The following is a 13,026-nucleotide window of genomic DNA, read 5'->3' as shown; positions in this document are numbered from 1 at the left end:
TCTTAAGTTATTACATGTTTGATATCATTGGCAATTATACTATTTTATTTACTGCGTGCACTTATATGAATTGTGAATATTGTTAAGTATAACTAAAAGCATACAAATAAGTTAACTTAATCAACTAATATCGGGCTACTAGTAAGGACTTTGGTAATAACATTGTTCGGCCCTTGAGTAGGGTTGCGTAAAGGCAGCATCTTAGGTTGTGAGGTATGGGTAAGTGCGCGTAGTGACGTATGCACAGGGTGAATCGTGGGCCACTTGAAACCATCAGACATCTCCAGGGTGTGGAACCATAGTTCTAGCACCCTCCCATACTACTTTGGTTGAGACCTCAGTCCACGCTCTGCGGACTATTGCTGAAAGGGCTAGTAGTACTGGGATTTTTTTGGGTAAATCACCTCTGAACCTGGGTCAGGCCCCACTAAGCCAATAGTACTTGGAGGCTTAGTATCAAAGGGGGGATTTCTTTTGTACGGTCTAAAAGGTTTCTTTGAGGAATTCTCTGCTACCTGTTTCTTGATATCAACCATTTCATTGGACATGGTTTTAAGGACTTTTTGTAGACCTTCAAGATCAAAAGGATCTTTGGGTGGTTTTTTCTTGGATTTGTCCCTAAAAGTTACTTTCTTGGATTTGTGTTCTTCTCATGCATTTTTCTTATCTAAAGCTAGAATAGGTTTTTCTACAGTTATCGCTTCTTTCATGTTTTCTGCCAAAGTCATTTTGGCAACCCTATCGACAAAAATAGATGTGTTTGAGGGAAGTGAAGAGATGTAGCATTCATTTTAGACTTCATCTTTGTGCTTAGATGCTGTCGGGATCTCATTTAATAACTTGATAAAATGTGAATTGAAGTTCTTAATCGGTTCTCTAGGTTCAGATTTTAAGTTGGAGAGACCCTTGATAAGAGTGGTCGTTGACCTGTCATCTCCAAACTTAGTTAGGAACTGTTCTTGTAAGGCATCCCAACTATTAATGGAACTCGATGATAATGAAAAGTACCATGACCTTGCTGAAACTTGTAAGGTATTGATCCGAGTTGACTCAACACCCAAATTTAACCAAGATCTTTTACTTCCGTGATGTTTTTAGAATTGCATTTTATAAGTGCATAAATGAACATATATGCATGTTGTAAAGAAGAAGGAACATGAAAAGAATCAGCAACATAAAACAAAAGTCGTTGATAATGGAGTTCGTCCAGTGTGGACTATGTCTCCGGGCCGGGTGTCAAGATGGTGTTGCCGCTTCATTCAATGCTGGAAATGGTGAAGACGTACATGGACTATGTCTTTTGTCATACAAGGATATGTGCTCTCTACATGAGTGGAAAAGTCTCTCCATGAGACGTTCTGCTACAGGAACTATCATTCACAATAGAACTCCTATCAACATGAAATAAACTTATACATGGTGATCATGAGTATCTCGACATCATGGCATTAAAGGGATCTCAACCAAAACATCCATGGTGACAATGAGTATCCTGTCATCATGGAAACAAATGGATCTCAATCAAAACATACATAAAAATCCATGATGAATACATCCCACATGAAATAGACATAAAGATTTTGCATCATACATAAAGCAAGAATCAAAAACAACATAATACATCTCACAGCAAATGGTCAAAGAAGTACATGACAACAGCACTTCATGTGATGCTGACTGAAGAATGGAATGCTCAATTGCTAGATTTAATGCAACATCAAAATCATGGCATCGCACGGCATAAGATTGACTGTCCACACTCTGAAATCTGACACCATCACTCCAATATGGAAAATGGCCAAAAAATAGAATGACAAATGGAAAATCTGATTACACCATCAGATTTGTGGCATCGAATAGTGTAAAATCGATTTTCAAATTTCTGAATTCTGACAAAGTGAAAATCTGGGGCTACATGAATCTTTTAGATTCTCATGGTTTGGTAGAGGGAATTCAAATGGGGGAATCCCAAACTTTTCACTATGTGCTCTAGTTAACCTTTGAGATAATTCAGATTCTTCTTGAGATATTGAAATCCCATGTAACTTATGTATGAAAGACTAGACTTCAGGGGTTTCTATAAGAGAACATTGATCTGAATTTTTTAGAAATCATGGTAGTGGATTATAAAGGGTTCTTTACAACTTCTCGCTTAGGATATGGAGATTTGGAATGCGATCGAGAAGTTGGAGGAGATGGTGAGGGAGTTTTACTCTTAGAATGGCCTATTGATTTGATTTTACTTGCCATTCATAGTTAGGCCCTCCTTCTAGTGCCAAAATGTTGAAACCTTGAAAATAGTTGCTACAACGTGGGGGAAAACCACCCAGTCTGGACCTTGATTAGCAGCTCCTTTTTCGTTTGGTGTAGTGGCTCCAACTGGGGATAATGGGACCAGTTTCCCAGAAGAGATTTTGATAGTGTTGATGGGGTGATACATGATGTAATAGGGAAATGATTAAGCTAAGTGTAATCTAATCTAAACTACTAAACACATGCATGTATCCTAGTTTAAACACTATTTAAATATAAATATACCAAATGTTTGTTCATCTGTGTGAAGCTTCTTGTTGAAATGTTCCCATTCCTTTTCCAAATCAATAAATGGGGTTTTTTCTAACTGAGTGGATGTAGGGTGAACTTCTTCTCGTTTCTTTGCTTTGGTTTGCTCGATTGTTTCCTCTGTAGTTCTAGCTGTGTCCTTTTCAGACTCTTTATTTTTATTGCCTCCTCCATTTTGAGACTGGTGCTCCGAGTGCTCTGACTCATGAGTAGATATTTCTTGGGTTTCTTATTCAGAATTCTCTTTGGAGCTATCCTCCAAGCTTACATTCATATTTGGATCCCTTATTGGTTCAATCTATAGTAGGTCCATTGGGACCTTCAATAATCTCCTCTTTGTGTACACACGGAAAGATTTAACATCATTTGGAGTAAAAAGTAGTGATGCAATATGCATCAATTCTAAAAATGTTTCTTTTTGTAACAAGAGGTCACCAAAGGTGTTCTCCTCATGGGTGAATGGTTTTACTTTCACCATAGTAGTGAAGTTTTTAGTAGTTCCATTTCGCTCATATTGCCTTCCCAGGATTGTAGCTAATTTCATAGACTTCATGATCTCCGCTTCTTTTCATGCACGTCCAAAATCATGTAGCACAAATGCACCACATTGTAATGGGAATTTAGGCCAAATGGCCTTCTTCATCTCTTTCAATCCTTTGCTCAACCCACCATTCCTTGTCGTTTGGTAGGCTATCTCCCTGGCCATTAACTTGTCGGGGACATAGTATGGGAGAACATGCAGTGAAGAAATGCTCCCGAATACTCTGATATAGGTAAATATTTCCTACCCAAGCCATCTAGTGACAGGCAAGATATCTACTCCAAATTCTTTTGAAACCTAGGGGTGGTTGTGTTGTAGACTTGTTTATGGATGGGTAGCACAATTCCTTGACAAATCTTATAAAAATGGGGGTGAAACTCAGACTCCCAAAAAATCTTATGGTATACATGGATAGCAAGCGAGTCATACATGGTCCACTTCCATCACATAATGGGAAATTTGCAACTAAAACAGATTGTGTCCATTACAAAAGCGCTCATGAAGAATGGGGGATAAACCCTTAAAGAGGGAATTCTCTTTCTCTTTTATTCCATAATGGGTTTTGCCAAATTATCAGACAAAATTTGAGCCCAATTCATTATTATTGCATTCACAACCACATCTATTAATGGAATCCATTCCAAGGAAAACTTGGTGCTATTGAGTTTACCGAACAATCTACATAGCATGGCTGCTGCAAAACTATAAGGGGGAGACATAGACGCCGTAGAATACATACCTGCCTTATCCCATTTGAGCTTACCTTATCTTGTTGTCTAGGCCCATGTGACGTCTGTCGTGTCTACATTCTCCTTAGCAAATTTCTTGAGAAACTGTTTATTGTAGAGCTTCTGTGGCTCTGGTAATTGGTACATTAGCCATAGGCTATCTGTTGAAAAAGATGCCATAACCACTTTCCTATTATTCTTGAATTCTCTGTCTGAGACATCCACCACATCAATTATCCTCTAGACCATATCGATGTATGGGATTATCTTAGGTCTTGCAGCTATGTGGTGTAGGAATGAGAACATTGTCTCAAAGTAGGAGGTGTCATAGGAAGCATGAGCATCGGCTGTGGCCTTTGCTACCAAATGCCTTGGTTTTTCCTCTTCTAACAAATCATACATAGCCTCTCAAGTTTAAGTTCCTCCATCTCTGCTGCATGTAGTATCAGAGAAAAGAGGGATCATTTCTGACTTTTCAGACGCAGTTGCCTTTCTCCTCTTTGTCATTACTTCTACTAACTCTTCTAGCAGATTTTTCTTGAAATGGAGCAAAGTGAAAGATATGAGATAGACGCAAGAAAGAATGAAAATGAGGATCAATGACACAGATAACCTTGAAATGGTGACAAGAAAGGATTTTTAATTAAACGCAGATGAAAAGATATCGTATCATGCTGTATTGTATCATAAATAAAGGAAAAATAATGGCCACGATTTATGGGACACTTATTTCGAGATGAATGTTGGGCAAGAAATCCTAGTGTGGGTGTTCATTTGGTTTATTATGGGTAAGGAAACTTTTCAAAGGTAATGGTTAAGGCTTTGGAAAGGAAAAATGGCATTTTTGGCACATTAATTTATGGTGTGATGGGGTTCTCATGTTGTGGTTGAGCTGGATTGCTAGAAGGATTCAGAGCTGAGTGAGGTGGATCTCTGAATGATAAAACACATGGCCTAGTAACCCTTGAACTGGACTGTGGTTTGCGATAAAGCCATATTTTTTGTTGCCTCAGTGGGTCTAGGAATCCTCAACAAGTAAATCGTGGGATTTATGGTAAAAACTAGAGGTGGTTGCCCTTGATTAGGGCTAGGAATCCTTGTCGGTGAATGGAGGGATATACGGTAAAGCCTAGAGGTTGGTGTCTCGGTTTAGGGCCTAATGATCCCCAAATTGAACTGTGGATTATGGTAAATCCTAAGAGACTAGGAGACAGGAAAATTCCTCATGGTGTAGGTGGAGAAATATGATGACATCCATACTTGTTTTGGCCTAGTGATCTAGTGGAGATCATGGTAAATCCTGTTATTACATTTTTATTGTGTTTTCCTAGTGATCTGTTGTGGATTACGATAAAGCCTGGTTTTTATTGATGAGGGTGAGGTGGTTTAGCCTCAAGATGCTCTAGTTGGTTCTTTTGGTTTGATTCCCACGTTCATGCTTGGAATATGGCATGGGGGTGAATGGCTAAAAAGAGAATTTGCTTAGCCATTCTATGGTCTGGTGGAATGTGTTAATCCCATCCCGGGTTGGATTTTGCATTCATTAATAAGAGGTTCTTTCCTTGATATCTTATGTATAAATGTAGTGGTTTATATGTGGATTCTATGGTGGATGTATCCATGATATTTCTGTTGTTATTATGCTAGTTATAAGCATGTATTATGACAATGATGATGTATGACTCTCCTCATGTTTTTATTTGTAAATGAATGAACAATGTATATATGACCTAATAGATGATAATGTAACTAATGATATAAGGGATCAATGCTTCTTAGTGATTCTCAGATAAGTATGAGACCCCTATGCTTAGATTTGTTGTTTACTCTTGTAAATTACATATTTGTGATATGTTTGATGAAATTCCTATAATGGTTAGTAGGGTTCCAGTCAATTCCTTATTCAATTAATTGGATTTGTATCATCATTCCTATTTTATATTTCTATTTTGAAGGTGTCATTCAGTTCTGGGAAGTGACATGGCCTCTAGGCTTTTAAAAGTGGCTCAAATCTTGGGGATGCAAGCACAACACTGAGAAGAAAAGTCCCTAGATGGCGGCACACAATGTTGTGGGAGTGTTTAGAGCCTTTTAGATGCATGCATTCCTATATCATGGGAGTTTCCGAGGATCAATTGGTCTAAGAAATCAGTAGGAGCCAAGGTTTGGTTACTTGAGAGGTTGGGATGGTTCCTGAGAGTCATGTTGCTAATGTGGAAGGTCTATATGGTGTGTTTCCATTAGTTCCACTTAAGGTGATTTAGGAGGTCAAATCATATCATAGTAATTTCTTGTCACATTTTTACCTCGGTTGGTTGGTTAATTGGGTAGATGTGGGAGGAGGGTGTTACAATACTAGAAAATTATTAGGTCATTTAGTAAATAAAAACTCCTGACATGTTGATATGAATACTTAGTTTGATTTTCCACTTATGTCCAATCTTTTGCCAACCTAGTATCCTAATTGCTTTCCTGAATTTACAATGTCAGCGATTGTTTTAAATTCTCTAAGATTTCATATTTCTGGTTTTTCATGTGATCAAATACGAAGGGAACCAATAGAGAATCAATAATCTTATGTTCTAAGCGACCAATCTAACCATAATACTGCTTCTAAAAACTATCACTCAATTAATCATTTTTCCATTAGCATACCTAATGATATTTATTTTACATCAATTGATTTTGTTGAACCTAGTGATCTTCATGGTTTATCATTTCACGGTTCAGGTGCATTTCATATAGTTGATGCACTTCAGCTTTTGTTGATGGTTATGTCAAGCCCTCGCCATCTTGACAAGATTCCTCGACAAGATCAGATCAAATTCCCCTTAGAATATTCTCTTTGTGACTCAATCACATTAATTGAAGTTTCATTTCCTCGTGAGTCTCAGGGTTTTTGAATTGGTTGTTTCAAATATCAAGATCCAATCATTGAATGGTTAGAGAAATCTTACCTAGCAAGGTTCATTGAAGATATTAAATAAGTTTCGATCCTTCTTGATGTTTGCAAAAATTGAAAACATGAATGAATGTACATTCACGGGTAGCCTTAAAGGTTTTTATGATCATCATTTCAATCAACAAGATAAAGTTCAAGACTAATTAAAGATGGCTATTATGGCACATATTTATGACAATAAGCAATACCTTCAATTCATTTTGGAAAGTTTTCAAATTGTTATCTTCTCTCTTGCACATTGCTTTATATTATTTTTAATTGATCACATCTTTTTGTTTACAAGTTGGAAGTAGTTACTTTGGCTACTTTGGAAACTTCACTTCATGTATCTCTGGACTTCCAGCTTGTTAGGTTAGGAGTAGCTCTAGGTGCACTTTAGTTCTCTAGTTGCATTGTGTGACCTTGCACTAGTCCTAGCAATTGGCTTGTGTGCTTTCTTTGTTTCCCATGTTCCTTTTTAGTTAAGGTTACTTTTTATCTAGTTTTTCTTTTGTCTTCTTGTTATGCCTTATGTTTTCTTTCTTGCTTTAATTTAATAAGATTCTACATGAAAATTCTCTTGTTTGGCTCAAAAAACAATGTGGTGAAACTTGAAAAGGGAAATTGTGACGAAGAACAACGCTTGGCTAATAAGTAATCCTATTTTTTGTCTTGGTTTACAATTCTTTAAAGTCAATGATGTCTCGATGGAAACTATGATTCGTTCTAGATGGAAAGCCTTTGGCCAAACTATGAAGCTTGTATCTTTATTAGAACCCTCATTCTAACTCAACCATGTATTGAATGGTGTTTTAATATATCAACTCAATCGAGTAGAGAAGGGGAAGGATACAAATTTAAAATGAGCATATTAATTTCAATTATCTTTCAAATCCATTATCTTTCAAATCCATTAAACAAGGAACAACCTCTCCTTCTCTTAATAAGTTGGGATCCATCTTCCACCCATCCTATAAATTTTCAATAAGTGCTTCATGCATATCTTTAAGAAAATAAAATAAAGGGTGAAGAAGAGAAAGGCTTCTTGTGCAGAGAAGTAAATCAAGAAAATTTATTGAGGTACTGTCCAGGCCTATGGGTAGCAAACCAATGTTTTTTTCCCTTGAGGTGACTCCACTGCAGTACTAAATAGGCTCACTGGAAGTGGAGAAACACTGGGGGATGTGGATAAAAATCTCGGTAAACTTATTATCCTTTTCCTGTATTGAAAGTTGAGAAAAGAATAGAGGGGATGATATATTTAGCCAGGATAAGTATAATACCCAAGGTAATATATACGGATAATCAATACTTCCTGAAATACTAATGCCTTGCAATTAAGTATTAAACCTAAACAAATAAGTTGGAGTTATTTCAATGTGTCGCCAAGTGTTGTCACTGTGACAAACACCCTCCAAAATTTTGCTTACACTTGAATTTTGGAGCCTACTGAGGATATTGTGATATATCATTCCATGGTCACTTATGGTCATCTAATTTTTTTCAAAGTATTAAGTCTTATTGTAAGTGTGAAAGTCACATTCCCACACATGTTTTGTCTTCGATGAATTCACAAACACCATCTTTCTATGCAAGCTTAGATAGGCATTGCATGATTCTTGAAGGTAAGACTTGCACAATCATTAGTGAAAATGATTGCGTAATCCATAAGTATAGTGTATTGTGAAACAAATATCAACAGTCAATGTGCACTCTGCATTGGCAATCCCCCTCTGAACTTTGATTGCAATTGTACTTCTATTTTGGTGAGTTTTATCAACTGTTGCTTTCGCACACATTTTTTTTCGCAAGTGTCACTTTCACATTCGTGACTATCTTTTCTGATTTATTTCACCTTAACAAGTGTCATTTTCATGTTATATTCACTCTGACATGTGTCACTTTCACTTTATTTAAGCCTTTACAAGTGTCGTTTGCACTTTTCTCTTACTTTCGTAAGTGTTGTCTTGTGATTAGGGATGTCTCACATCTAGTCAAGGGGAGTCATTTGTACATTCTTGAAGGGAATTTTAGATGAATTCTCCTACACTACTATGTTCTATATATCATAAAGAAATTCATTAGACACATTCCCCAAGTCTTGAGCATTGTTTCACTAGTGTCGTTACTTGCGTCGCAAAGTGTATCTTAAGTGTCACACTTGGAGGTAAGTGTTGTTGTGTTGTCATTTCAATGAGGATATGTTGATAAATGCTTCATTGACGAGTGGTTAATTGTCTTTAAGTGTGTTATTATGTTCATGTCATGTTTTGGTCCCATCTGTTTGATCTCAGGTCCCACACTTAGTCATCTTTATGAAATGATCCTTCTCTGATTAACCTCCTCTTGGTCTGCCTCCCTGAACTGTGCATTGTGTAGTCTTAGGCCTCCAAGGGTTACACATTGTGGAGTCACGATGCTCAACTAATACCTCGTTCTCCCTAGAAATGTGCAACTTTTCCTCACAGTTAGCCTCTTTCTACGCATTGCACAGTTCCAAGTAGCATTCTGTCTCCCTGGTTCCCTGAATTATGAAACTACACAATGCACTGGTTCTCCCTCTCCTAAAATGTGAATTATGCAATCACAGTGGGTAATCCTACCTCACTATGACCTTCAACTATGTAATATTTCCTCCTTAGCCTCCAATTATATGCATTGCACAGTCATAAGCATCAATGCCTCACACTTGGCCTTTGGAATTGTGCACTATGCAATCCTTGAGTCTGCCTCCCTGCCTAGTACCCAGTTCCATCTCAACCAGTGGTTTCCATGAAGCAACCCAAAAAAGGATATTTCTGGACTTATCTCATCTTGTCATGAGTTATTTTCATTTACAGGTACTATATCTTGACATGATAGAATGATTCTCAAGGAGGATGAATAGGAAATGATATGAGGACACCTATGATGCTAGAACCATGAAGAAGTATTCGAGCACAAAGATGAAGGGAAACCATATTACAACATAAGATCTAAGAACATGATCACATGAAGACTCCATATCAATCAACCCCCTAGAGGATGAAGACAAATCACATGCAACATTTATCATGAAGATACAAAGAAAGCAGCAAAAAGAGTAGCTTAGCAATGCCACATCATCATGAAGTTCCATGTCATCATTTCCAAAATTCATCTAAAGAGTCGCATGTGTCATAGTGTCTTGCCACATCATTTCTAGAATTTCTTTGTTTAATTTCCCAAAATGAGAAAATGTAAAATATGTGGAAGACTAAGGGTCCCACATGGAATATGAAGAGTCATTATTGATTTCTAAAGTCATATAGAAGCTCAAGAGTCATGAGGGAGGTCAAGAGTCACATGGTAGGTAGATATTTAACTCATTTGTTATAAATACACCCTCATAACTCAAGCAAAGGGAATTTTGAGACTTCAACTTTTACCTTGGCTTCTTTAGCTTGGCACAGGAGAGAAGATATTTCTTTGGAGGAGAAAGTGGTGACTTAATGAGGGGCACAATGTAATAAGAAGCAGCACAATCATGCTTATTTCCATTGGAGACACTATAAAAGAGATAAAATATATAAACAAAGACATAATAAATGTTATGCACAATTGTGGAAATAATTTAGGTCACGGGAAGATTATCAACATTTCTTCATATGAGCTAAGTAGGGATGAAGCAGAGGTCTTGAATAAAGGGTTAAATTTTTCCATAACCCCCAGCCATATTATGGTGGAATAAATTATCTACAACCTTGAGGATGGGATACAAAATCTAAAGGAAAAAGATAAAGAACTAATTAGGTACGATTGTGCAATTAGTTTAAGAAGAGCAAAGCCACCAAAGAGAAATTTGAACCATGGAAAACTTATGGCCCTCAAAAACTTGAGGAACAATGATAGCATTGTTATCTTGACGGTAGACAAATGGGGGGAACATTCGTAATGGAAAAATAAGAATGTCACCAAAATGAGATACCACCTGTATAATAGTGGTAGCTACAATAAGCTCAACGAAAACCATATATCTAAGATTACCAAGGTAGTTAAGAAGACTATGAAAGATTCTAACCTAGATGATAGAATGAAGAATCACCTTTCTCGAGATAGTGAAATTACCCCACAAATTTATGGAGCCCCCAAAATTCATAAAGTTGGTGCAACCCTTAGACCCATTGTCAACACTGTTGGGGCACCCACATACGAATTAGCTAAATATGTTGCAAACACAATGGCTCCACTAATTGGTAAAACCAATTCATACATTAAAGACTTCAATCATTATGTGGAACTTATAAATCAATAAAAATTGGATCCGGGGATAAAATTGTGAGTTTTGATGTTGTGTAACTCTTCACAAAAATCCCATTAGACAAAGTTGTGCAAGTGGTAAAAGAGGTCACATACCCCCAAATTGTAAAACTTACAAAAATATGTATTTTCTCTAAATTATTCACATTCCAAGGATAATTCTTTGAGAAAATGTTTAGAGTAGCCATGGGATCCCCACTATCCCCTATAGTAGCTAACCTTTTTATGGAAAATTTTGAGAATAAATCCCCAGAAACCTTCCCTCTAAAACCTAAATACTAGATTAGGTTTGTTGATGACACATGTGTAAATTGGCCACATGGTTTCAATGAGTTAAAAAAAATATAGGCCACCTTAATAGTATATCTGAAGATATCAAGTTCATAATGGAGGTTGAAGAAAACAATAGTGTTCATTCCTCGACATTCTCCTCCTGAGAATAGAAGATGGATCACTTGGACACAAGGTGTTCAGAAAGTTAGCCCACATGGATAACTACCTTCATGTCAAGTCACACCATTATCTAGAACAAAATACGGGGGTGCTCAACACCCTCTTCACAAGGGCTTTAATATTTTTAGATACAGAACACGTTGAGGAAGAAATAAAATATTTGAAGAAAATCTTTGATAACATTGGATATAAAAATAAATACATCACAAAGAACATCAAAAGAGCTAGAACCAGAAAAGGAACAAGTCCCCCTGCATTAAAATCCCAAACAATTAATAGGAAGGCTTTCCTTCTTTACATTTAAGGAGTCATGGATAAACTAGCCAAGGTTCTCAGAAAGAAAGACATAGATACCTCCTTCAAACCCCTAGCAACCATAAGACAGAAAATGAGATCTGTAAAATACAGTATGGATCACTTCCAACACAAAGCGGTTTATAAATTCTTTTGTTTGTGTGGAAAATGTTACATTGGAGAGACATGAAGATATTTCAAAATCAGGCTCAAAGAACATGGTGCTAACATAAAAAATGATAGAACTCAGTCTTCAACACTTGTAGAACACTCATCTAAGACATGTCACCATGTTTGCTTCGAAGGCACCTTGATAATCACTAGAGAAAAGCATCAATATAAGTGAAAGGTACGTGAAGCCCTAGAAATTATTAAGCACCCTCACAATATTAATAGAGATGGGGACATGGAAGTAAGTAGGACTTGGATCCCCTTACACAAGGCCCCTAACCTTACTTCCTTGACTAGCCACTTTCCTTGTCCTCCTTACCCTATTTAACCTCTCCTTCCCTATCCCTCATATTCATTTCATCTTTTAAACCTCAGCACTACATCACCCTTATCCTATTTCCTTTCATATCTTCCTTATTAATACCTTGACTAATTTAATAACTATAATTTTACAACTATAACAAGAATATTCAGTTTAACTAATAATAATAACAAATATTAATATCACACTATCACATGATAAAAACTAATAGTTATAATCAATTAATAATATTTATAATAACTATTAACTTTATTAATTTAAATTAATAATTATAATAATTAGAATAAATTAAATAACAATCATATTTATTTTAATTTAATTATTATAACAAATCAATGATTTCTATAAATATTATCTTTATTAATTATAATAACAATTATTAATATAACTAAACACATATATATGCTAACTAGTCTCCATTTTAATTCATTTTTCTTGATAATAAAATTTTTCAGGGTTGATGAGTTGGCTTATTCACATCCTCGCTCCCATATGAAACATCGACACAAAATTGAAGATTGTTGATCAAATTTAGATTTTGCATACTCAAGCATTGTATTGTATATCTTGGCACTTTCACTTAATATATGGAGCTCTCAGAGTTGGAACACATTCATGCATATATTGTGAATGATTGTGGGATTGTTCTTTCATTGTTTACAGTGTATGTTTGTGTTAACACATACTAATGAAAATGAGCTATTTCATTGGATGTGTTATGTATCTTGTTGAATGC

Source organism: Pinus tabuliformis, chromosome 2_1 (genome assembly GCF_031772625.1).
Source record: "Pinus tabuliformis cultivar Carrire ecotype Pingquan chromosome 2_1, CPIR1, whole genome shotgun sequence".
Lineage (NCBI taxonomy): Eukaryota > Viridiplantae > Streptophyta > Pinopsida > Pinales > Pinaceae > Pinus > Pinus tabuliformis.
This window is presented reverse-complemented; position numbering follows the sequence as displayed.